We start from the raw sequence: 11,938 nt of genomic DNA, 5'->3' as shown, positions 1-11,938 counted from the left end.
GCTACCTGTTGACCTCCTGGCAGGCAGCAGTGGCTGCTGGGAGGTCGGGAGGCTGAGCCAGCATCGAGTGCGGACAGAGAGCAGGGAAGCATTGAGCTTCCCTTCCGTCTCTGCACCACATTTCAGGTTACACCATCCTGAGATGGTGAACCTGAACTCCATGGAGAAGCAGAAAGCAGAGCTTTTCACTCCTTCATGAATCGCACTCACCACACAAAAGTATGGTGATGCGTATCAGGCACAGAGCGGGGATGCCGCTGGGGAAGTCGGGGACTGCTCCCCGGTAACCCGCTGTGTGGATTGCACTAGGCAGAGAAAAGCCCTGTTTTACGCAAAACTGGGCTTTTTTCTGCTACTTGAATAGACCCCTTACAGCCCTATCTACAGTACATGTTAAACATCAATACATCCGCTTAATGAGTTCCCACAAAATATTAGTACAGCCTCCCCCCCACACACAAATTTAAGTCACCCACAAATAAAATCAATATACCAAAATAAAACATTAATCCATGACTCCATAATAGTACTACACCCCCACCCCATATAATATTGCTGCAATACCCGCCTCCCCAGATTATATTAATAAACTCCAGATTACATGCAAATGCCTCAACAAAAAAAAAAAACCAAACAAAAAATAAATATATATATATATATATATATATATATATAAAAATCACCATAAGATACTTACCTCTGCTTGAAGGAGGTCCTGTAGTCTCCTGTCAGTCATCATCATGGTTCCCCCATACTGTAAAACTCCAGAAGACTATAGCATAGCACTGCAGGCTCAAGACAGTCAGGAACGGAGGATTGAAAAGGGGCGGAGCCTGAGGGAGAAGGCGGAGCCTCGGGAGGGGAAGCAGAACATTGGAGGCTGGTCCCGGGACTCTGTGCAGAGAAGGAAAGGGGGCGGGCGGAGGGAACTGCTGCTGCTGGCTGCACCAGACATGTCAAGCTGTGACATGTCTGCAGACTCGGCAAGACAGCAGTTGGGAAGTGCGGAAGTGGCGGCCGCTGGTTATGCAAACCACAGCCGCCGCCAGTGATAAGTAAAATAAGGATGTCTATTTGAGAGACACCCTTATGATGCCAGCAGCCTCAGAGCCGCCCGCTCAGGGGCCGGCGCCCTTAGGCAGCTGCCTGAAGCTGCCTAATGGTAGCGCTGGCTCTGACTGAGAGCAAAGAAGACTGCATCATAATAGAAAGCATTAAGCAACCAATCAACTGGTTGGAATGATTATCATTCAGTGTATGAACATGAGTGACAGTGGATCACAGCCTGAGAGTGACTTGAAATCGGACTGGATCATTTGCTTATCAACGTCAATAAGTCAACTACAGGCTGTGTATGAAGATCACCTATGTAAAATGTGCAGTGTATGGAATTGCTTTGATTAGCGGGCTGTCCCTCCTCCCCATGACCCAGTTAGCAGGTTGGCTGCACTGTCATCCAGTCTGTGGCCAGCTTAAGCTAATGTTCCAATGGAACTGTGATATATGAATTTGTTTGGTTCTTTTTTGTGTGATTCATAAGACAACAAAGGGAGTGAAGAATAAATTCTGCAGCATACATAACTGCTAGGACTTAGTTACATCACAGATCTAGCCAGGGCTGCCATCAGAAATTGTGGGGCCCGGGACTGACAAAATAGACAGGGTCCCTCTCTCCCCCCAAAAAAGATTCTGCTGCACTGTTCCACCCCTATGTGATGTCATACATTGTGACGTTACATGTAGGTGGAGTGTTGCGGACCTACAGAAACGATTCACAGAGATCTGAAGCGCAGGGAAGGCTTGTTTTATGAAGTCCTCTCTGCACTTCAGCCTGTTGTTGATTCACAGACTGGTGCAGCTCTACAGTTATTGGTGTTAGGAGCAAGGGGTGGGCCCCCCTCACTGTATGGGTCTGGGACACCAGTCCACATAGTACCCCCCCCCCCCCCCCCGATGGCTGCCCGGGATCTAGCTATTGGAGTGTTGCCACACTTATTATTTCCCCTTGTACAATATTAGGGATAATTTAACCCTATGATAACTGCTTTCGCTTGTTCATAGCACAGTGGGTGATAAACATCAACATATTTGATATATCAGATTTCTGCCTTATTCTAGTAATCCTGTTGATCTTAGTACATCAGTATGTATTTTAGAAACAATATAATAAGTTGTGCAAAGACAAAGGTTTCCAGTGATAAAAATATAGGACAATCCTTGAAAAAAATAGTACACATGGGAAATATGTGCATGCATTTGTAACAAAAAGTACTTAAAATGAACCTATCATTATATAGGTAAAACACGTGGAGCTAAAGAGCTTAGTACTTTTGAATAATTTACAAATGCTTATTTTTCTTTTTTCTTTTTCATTAGCAATTAATGAATCCCTGTCCACCTCTTCTATGTCCTCCTCCTAGAGGAGAAAAGTGAAGAGATAGGGTGATGATGTCCTCCCCACTCTACTGATTAGGAATTTTGTCAGCAGTGATGTCAAAAACTTAAGGATAGCACTGTCAATCAGGTGCTTTGTGCGCTGCAGTTAAAACATTGAATATCCATGTGTTATGTCTAAGAGACATTTCAAAGCACTACATTTTGTTATTGCGTAATTTAATTCTTATTGCCATGAAAATAGCAGCTGGTTGGTCAGATTTAAGCTTGGAATAATTGTATTCAGTGAACTCTATTAAAATTCTACTCTGTACTCATTTGTAAAAGACAATGTTTTGCTTCGCTCCTTTCAAAACATTTTATAATGATTTTTAACTAACAGTGAATGTGACTACTGTTTAAGAGGCTACCGTGGGTCATTGAATGTGGTTACTGGTGAAAATCATTAAAGTTAAGTAAAACTGCAGCAGTTTTCCCACTCTCAGTGCACATTACTTGAAACGTGATATACTACCATGGTAAAGCCAGAGAAATACATAGCTATTTTCCATAAAACATTTTGACAACTAAATAATTTATATTGTACTGCAAAATGACATTAAGAATGTACAAGAGATAAACTGTTAAGAAACGATAGAGAAAAAGAACATTTTCTGACCTTTCAAAAATCTGGAACTGAGTAAAAATGTCTATTATTTGAATAATGAAGCTTTTCTTAGCTAAGGTTGCAAGCTATTATACTGTAAGTATAGATAATATGTGTACACACCGTACCCATTACAAAAATGACTGCCTAGTTACTACAAAACAAAATGGAAGGACATTTATACTTGTATTATACTTTTCTTTTTACATTTGATGTCTATTAAGTAATTCCAACATCATTAATTAATCCATTTGTAGTAATTACCTACCTCATTATCTTCGAAGGATCCCTTCATCTAAAATTACTCTATAAAAAGCATTAATCCCTTTACCCTCATAAAAAAAACAATCATATCATACTAACACTCTTGGTCTTAATATTACATAAACTTGGTCTGATGTCTGTCTATGTTTTTTGCAGGTTTTCTTGATAAACCAAAACTTTAAATACATGAATAAAAACACAAAAACGTAATAATAGTATGTGAGGAGGAAAATAATTGTGGCGAAGAAAGAAAGAACAGTCCTACACGGCAGTGTCGCTATCTGCTCACTACCCCAGTCAGGGCTGGATGGGAGTCCTTCTGCCAACCCATCATGCACACACTTAAGGTATCCAATCTCCTCTTCCAATGACACAACAAAGGTCCACAAGGAACGATGATGGAGCTAACCCCAGTAGGGTAAATACAGCCTAACCTGTGTATTGACAGGGAAAGCAACTCAATATGTACAAGTAAGACAGCCACTGCTACTGTTATTTCCCACAACCAAGATACCATAACTGGATGGGAGGGAGGGAATGTCCAAAAACAAAGGGACCTGCTCTACACAGAAAATACTAGAAAAACAATAAAACTACATCCACAAACACAGCCCTAGAACCGCTGGTTGGCTAACTGCAACTGGCCATAACTGAACACACACCACAATACATTAACCCTTGCCAAGCCAAATGTAGACATACACATACTAGGGGGTAAATTTACTAAGATGGGTGTTCTATTTAAGATGGGATGTTGCCCATAGCAACCAATCAGCTTTTAATTCTCATTTATCTAGCACCGTCTAGAAGATAATACCTGGAATCTGATTGGTTGCTATGGACAACATCCCATCTTAAATAGAACTCCCATCTTAGTAAATTTACCCCTAGATATTTAATACACAATAACTGTTCCTCTTCCCTCAATTGCACTAATTTCTAAATCCAGTCCTACTAATCGCTTAAAGATTATTTTTTTCTCTTTTGTGCAGGAAGCTCAAATCTTGCTGCAGCTTGTGGGCATAAGGGTCCATTAAAGGGAAAGCAGGGGCTGTGCTCTTTAGTTATAAACTGCAAAGCCCCTACAAGGGGTGGGATGCCACATGTTACACTGATGACTATGAACTGCCTGCCTGTCCTCTCCATTCTCACCAGCCAAAATTCCCCACCACACCACCACCTGCCTATCACCTGCCTACCACCTGCCATCTTAATTTCATAAAAATTGACCAGGACGAGCCATGCTGCCCTCAGTGAGACAGTATCTTGCTAGTAGCATCCCCAAAATTACTGCACACTAGGATACTAGATTAGCCCATTGGTTGTTCATCATGCTCTGTCAATCAGTGTTGCTCCTAGCAGAGTCTGTAAACATGTGCAGAATCTGGTCCACTCATATAGCCTAGTTACCAGGTAGGATTTGAATCCCACTAAAAGGTCAATACACATAGGTGCGAAGGGTGTGAGTTGCAGTTTCTGCAGCTTTTACTTTCAATACAGCCCAATTTCTGCCTATAGGGCTGCAAGCAGTTTGAGCGAGTTAAGGTTGCAGTAAAGTGTGGTTGCTGTCGCACTGATTTGAGAGTGCGAGAAACTTGTACACCATTCGATTGACCACTAATAACTAAGAGCAGCAGATGACTTACTGAGATAATAGTCACAAAAGGTATAGTTCGAGTGGAGCCAGGGGTGATGGAAGGGAGACCGCTGTTCACCATACCAACGGTGGGATCTTGGTGACGGTATGATTCCGGGGGGGTTGGTAGAGCGCAACAAGCCCCTTGTGGGCTTGCTGTGCTCGCTACGCTGCGGGCTCGGTGGCAAGCTGTGTTCACTACAGGTTCTATTCCCAGTCTATGGGTGTCGTGGACACTGCGAGTAGCAATAGTCCCTGTTAGTCGGCATGCCCACTATCGGAACTGTAAGTGGTTGGGATGTAGGGGGAGGTATTGTGACCGGTGGTCTCCTGTCCACCGGTCACATAACTACATCCCGGTGGAAGTATGACTGGGTGCTGCTAAGAAGCTGTTATCATGCCCTAAGTAAAAGTTAACTGTGCTAAGGCTTAATTTGTCCTCCTTATATGTAGCACATTTTTTCCAACCATAATTTTGCTTGTCATATTGGTAATGGCTGTACAAAGGACCTAAAAAGATCTCTTTTATGGCGTGAACACAGGGTGAGATTTTTTTCTTACGATTTTGACTATATAGTCAAAATCGTAAGAAAAGTTAGTGCAGATCACAAAGTGAAAGTCACCTTGCAATGCCGATTCAGTGCCGATGCGCGGCCCTGCGCGGTCGGCATCGCAAGAAAAAATAGACTGTGCAGGCAAGTCAATTTTGAAGAGATAGTCAAAATTGACACTTAGCCAAAATTGCACATAGTCAGTATCGCAAGCACACGATGAGTGTGCTTGCAATACTGACTATGTGCCGAACTAGCCCCTGTCGCATAGTCAGAGCCGGTCCTAGGTATAGGCAAACTAGGCAATTGCATAGGGCATCTGGTATGCCTAGGGGCATCAGCAGCTTCTGCTGATTAAAATGATATGCGGCATGCCTATATTCTGTGTAGCATTTCGTACGCAGATACAGCCACAGTCGCACACAGTATATAGGCATGCCACATATCATTTTAATCAGCAGAAGCTGCTTGTGTACCCTAGCCTCATAGCAATGCAAATAAGATGCATTTTCATTAAAAAAATAGGGACCCGACGTTAGCAGAGCTGCCAGTTGACTCACGCTGGGAACTACATGTGTCATTATGTGTATAAGGGCATTAATAATGTGTAACATATGTGTAAGGGGCACTATGTGTGTCATTATGTGTATAAGGGCACTAATAATGTGCGGCATATGTGTAAGGACAAATGTGCACACTGTTCTTATTTAAATTACAGGGGGTAGGAAAAAAAAAAAAAAAGGACTGCTATGGGTGGGGGGGGGGGTGATGGTGCTGGGAAAGGGGTGCAGGGTCAGAGGCGGAACTAGCGGTGGTGCTAGGGGGCACCAGCCAAAATCTTGCCTAGGGCATCATATTGGTTAGGGCCGGCTCTGCGCATAGTGAGAATTGGGCATAGCCCGAATCTCACCGTGTGTATGGGCCATTACAATGATGCAGGAATTAGTAGTCGTTTAATAAGTGAACGTATACTTTAATAAGAATGTTAAGCAATGTAGACCATGTTTTGTGAGCTCTATTTCAGTTTTATTTTAACCACAACATTGGACTGTATAGTAAAGCATATGGCTATCAACTCAGAAAATTTGTTCTCTATGGATTTGATTAAAATCTTGGATTAGGTAAGTACAGGATAAGACAAATGAGTTTCAGCACTGAGAAATATAACAGTGAGTAATAAACATATCAGGTATGAATGTACCCTTTGTAGCTCCATGAACCACTGATAGAGACACACTATAATGAATGACATATACTATATCCATGTCTAATGCATAGTACATTTCTCAAAGTTTCATATTACAATTTATTGTTGAGGACTAATCAGAAAGGCACACAAATGTTTTTACCATTAACCTATATTGCAGATCTGTTTGTGTATCAATAACATTAGTTACTCATACCGATGTGGCATGATTTACTGTTTGACTCGGCCTTTACGCATTAAAAAACAGAAAGGGATATTGTATTTTTCTACAACATGTAACATTGAAAATATAAATTAACAAAGGATCTGATACTTAGTAAATTCAGTAAAGGTATGCCCTGCCGTACATGTGGTTTGCACACCTACTTAAATAGGTGTTAAATCATTTTATAGTTCTTTTTTTAGTACAGAAATATATTTCTTGAAAATGATCCACGTTCTCCAGATTTAATCTTGCTTAGCAAAATAATGGACATTTGGCTGATAAATACTAAGCATAGAAGAAATGTTCCCTAACTATTTATTCATTCTCCAGATTAAGTCCCTCATTCAGGTCGAGTCGCAAATGTCCGAAAATCGCAAACGGGTGATTTTTGGGAATTTGCATATGAGCAAGATGCGATTGCACTTTGCTTGACAGCAGCAGGCATCCGGGCGACGATGATGAGGCATTATAAGGGAATGATCCATACAACGCAGGTATGTCCGGACCGTTTTAGGGGTGTCTGCGTGACGTCACACGCAGCTCCTCCGGGAAAAAACATGGAGGTGGTGCGCCAGGCTGTGCAGGCAGGGGTCGAACCTAGTTGCTGTGATTGAGATCTAATTGTGATGCTATCGCAGCGCTGATCGGTGCTTGTCATGCTGGGCAGCCTTGTCCAGTGCTGGGCGGCCCCCAGCATAAGATTGTTTCAGTAGCATATTTTGTTATTTAGAAGAATATGCTAGTGATACTGAATTAGGCCCTTAATCGTGCTTAGTAAAATAATGGCATTTTAGCTGACAAATAACTTTCCATAAAAAAAATGCAAAGTACAATACATATATCTGACAGTAAGATAATTTGTACTCTGTGGGGATCATTCGTGAACAAAGAAAGATATATTTTTTGGGCAAGTGTCCCTGTTTATGAGCTGTATGGTCACACATCTGTACACACTCATTCTCCATTTTGTTTCCATTCAGATTCAGTATCCATTTAGATTCTTGGTAGAAGTGGTTCATTCACAATGGTGTAAAGTAGAAGTGATACAAGGTAAGTTTTAAGCATGTACTACAAATGTAATTGTGAGCTAAGCAAAGTTGTATATACACAGAGGTCTTACTGTTTTCAAATGGATTTCTTGTAGCAAGGATTATACTGGTGCAATTGCGCACAAGGGCGGGATGTCCAAAAGGGAAAATGCGATAAACCCCAATTTTTTGGGGTTTTATCACATTTTTGTATGTACTAACCCCCAGCCACCGTGTTTTCGCCCCTGAGGGTATCGCCATCTTTTGATGGCGATACCCTATAGAAGCCTAAGGGCTTCTCAACGCCGGTCGCCGCAACCCACCTCCCCCCGCTGCAGGTGCCGACCCCCCTTCCCCCGGCATATCCTCTTCCAGGCAGCCTTGATCCCAGAAGCTAAACTCCTCCTTCCCCTAGCAACACAGCTGGAGGTTCTTCCGGCTGCAGGGGGGAGGAGGAGGAGGCGCCATGGACAGCCTGCTGCCTGCTTCCCAGCAGGTGAGCAGGTGACCCCAGGGATGTGATGGAGACCCCCCCCCCGCTCACTACCTCACAGGTATTGCGGGGTGCCTCCATCACCGCATTGGGATGTTAATCGCATATGTTAGTACATATGTGATCAACATCGCTGCAATTGGTGGCGAGGGGCGGCAATGTATGTTAATACATCCTGCCCAAATAATGATATTTTTTAAAACCAAGTATATGGATACAGGCAGGTGCAGCTGTAACCCATTTGCATTCACCTCTCCATAGAGCCTATGCACTATTCTTCTTCTTCTTCTTTTTTTTTCTTCTATTGCAACTAATATTTTTCTATTTGTTGTTCATTACAAATATAAATTCATTGTAAAATTACCATGCCGTACGTTTCTGTTATTTAACTTTAATAAAAAAAGCAAGTCAATCACTTTCATTGATATGTGGTGTCACCAATAATGTGAGGTTTTATTGCTCTTCCATATACAGTGGGATCATTGTAGACCATGCAGTAATTCTTGTGATTGCCCCCTTGACTCTTTTATTATGTATCACAGTAATGATTTTCTGTTCTCTAGTTATTGATGCAGTTCTAAATTAAGGTGAACTGTAAATGATTAACTTTAAGATCACAATATTTAAATGGCCACTATTATGCTGGGGTGAAAAAATCACATAATCATTTTTTAGAGTCTGTAAATCATTTCTGTCTTATACACTGGCAAACTACATTAATTAAATCAATAAATACATGTTTTCACTGAAGTTTTTATTGCACTTTTCAGGTCTATAGTGGCAGTGATCAACTACTGTACAGTAAACAGATATCGCCATGCTCATCTTTGCTGCGATGCAGCATGCTGCAACACGGCTTGCTTCATGGCATGCTGGCCTGTAACTGCTCGCAGACGGCGATCGCGCCATTATTCTTAATGGAATTAATTTAGTGATCGCCGGCTGCAATTAGTCACAGACTGTCACGCCATGCAGTATGCAGCAAGATGAGCATGGCTACGTCTCTTAAAAATCAGAACTCCAGCAGCTGATGTTTCCTCCATCTTCTTTGAATATAATGTCACTGGTATTAATTTGAAAAAGAGATAAATGACAAATACTCAAAGCTAAAGGGATTGCTGGATTACCTTGCAAGAAGTTTGGCTGGAAACATTCATTCTGAGTTTTGTTTATGTTCATAAGACAAAATATGGGTTGATGCGGTATAAGATAAACATTGGGGATTGTCATAGTGTTCCCTGCCTCTCTGTGACTGCGGCAGCATCATAAGCTGCAGGCACGAAAGAGGCGCTCAGTTCATAAATGCCACTGCTATGTGAGTTACATACACAGCTAAGCACATAAGCAAATGAAAAAATAAAAAAATCGCATAACCCAATAAACCAGACACAGTCACTCTAGGCCTGTCAATCAATCAGCAGTCGCTACCATGGGTGGGATCAGGCTGCTGATTGGCTGCGAGGAGTGGGGGGGTTGATTAACATACATAAGCATACTGTACATGTAATGGGTTTCACTAAGCAGGTGCATTATAAGCCCGCCCCCAGACTCCTGTGAAACTAGCCAATGGGATTCTGAGGACGAGCTTATAGAGGAAAGACAAGCTGAGTGCTGTGTCCTGTGCAGCAGTGGCTCAGTGAAACACAGCTGCGCTGCTGATCCCCGGGTAACACAGCCAGCACATATATTACATACATTACATGTATGTCTATATGTGTTAACAAGATCTGGTTAGGATTCACGCTGGTTGGGATCCCGGATGTTGGAAGACCAACGCCGGAATCCCAACACTGATCAGAATGCTTGCACCGGCATCCCGAATAGGATCACAATGCTGGCATCGGCATCCTGACAGTTGGCATCCCGATCAAGTGACTACCGGGACATCAGAGAGGTAAGCCACGGGGTGGGGTCAGATTTAGGCTGCAGCAAGGGGGAGTAGGTTTAGGCTGCAGAAAGGGTGTGGTTAGGTTTAGGCACCTATGGGGAAAGGTATGGTTAGGCTACGGGGGGCGGGGGGCTGGGGAGGCTTAGGTTTAGGCTGCAGTAAGGGAGGGTTGGGGGTAAGGGGGTGAGGGGTAGCATGCTCCCCATTTCCTGTCAGGATTCTAAACAGTGGGATACCGTGGTCGGTATTCTGACAGCTGGCATCCTCCCTGCTGACTTTTCAGTCCCAACCCGTGTTAACCGCACATCCTCCACCCATGCAATGTGTGGTCCGCTTTGCAGCCCATCGCCAGCAGCCTCCACTGGCTGTGAGTGGTCTGTCTTAAGCCAATCAAGTAAATCTCCGAGTTTTAAAATTAGGCTAAATGCGAACAAGAGTGCAAACTCGGACCAACACAATTCTTACTAAATTTACACCTGGAATTACCACCTACAATCCCCTTACCATAATGCCAACCAGCTCTAGGGAAGTGGAGCCTGCAATAAAAATGCACTCCCACCCTATGAATTACCATCCCTGAACTGACAGTACTATGGATATTCCTCAAATCCCTTAGGTGGGGGTGGGGTGGTGGATGAGATGTTGACATTTAAATAGCTGTCAGGACATGCAGGCTCTTGGAGAACTGTAAGTGAGAGCATTCCCTGTTAGTAAGAGCCTGATGGCACCTGCAATGTACCTGTAAAAAAATATTACAATAAATACAGTACACACACACACACCATAGAATAAGTACTCTGATAAATAACCAATAGATCTATATATATTTTTTTATTTGTTATCTTGTAGCTCAGTTCAAACTGCATGGAGTCACAGGGCTTATATTCAGGGCCATAGAGAGTAATGATGGGCCCTGGTAAGGGGGGGGGGGGGCGTGGCTTAAAAAAGGGTCTTCATACTATAAAAATATTAATATAAATATATAATTGCGGGCCCTGTGCACACCACAGGAGGGTGCAATTTTAATGTGGGGTGGTGGTGGTGGTGGGGGGACACCCACTTCCTATCTCACTTGAATGGGAAGCAGTCTTGCAGTCCCAGCCAACGCCATCTTCCAAGTGATATTTGGGAAGATGATGCTGGCCACTAGAAAGCAAAGACTTTGGCAGTGTCAGAGTCTTTGCTTCCTATGTGCAGCGCCATCTTCCCAAAGAGATCACCGGGAAGATGCCAGCGCTGATGCCAGAAACAGGTATACTGGGGGGGTGATTGGATCCCTCTGGGTCCCTCCAGCAGCTCGGGCCTCAGTAATTTGTAACCGCTCATCCCCTCTCTGCGCCAATGCTTATATATGCATGAGAACAAAGCACACTAGGGTAAAGCACAAAAAAAATACAAACGATAGATCTATATATTACTATTTTAACTTGCAGCTCAGTTCAAACTGCAGCGTGCCTGAGAGCAAAATGGTGCAGAGTCCCGGCTGCAACACCATATATAGATCCAACACCTGTGAGAATCCGACGCCTGGAGGATGACATTTTGCCTTGAAGTGGAATCTGAGTCTGTACGGAAATCCCGGATGTTCGGAGTGGCTTGAATTCCAAGGAATACAAACTACTCATC

The sequence above is a fragment of the Pseudophryne corroboree genome, chromosome 1, assembly GCF_028390025.1.
Source record: "Pseudophryne corroboree isolate aPseCor3 chromosome 1, aPseCor3.hap2, whole genome shotgun sequence".
Classification (NCBI taxonomy): Eukaryota; Metazoa; Chordata; class Amphibia; order Anura; family Myobatrachidae; genus Pseudophryne; species Pseudophryne corroboree.
This window is presented reverse-complemented; position numbering follows the sequence as displayed.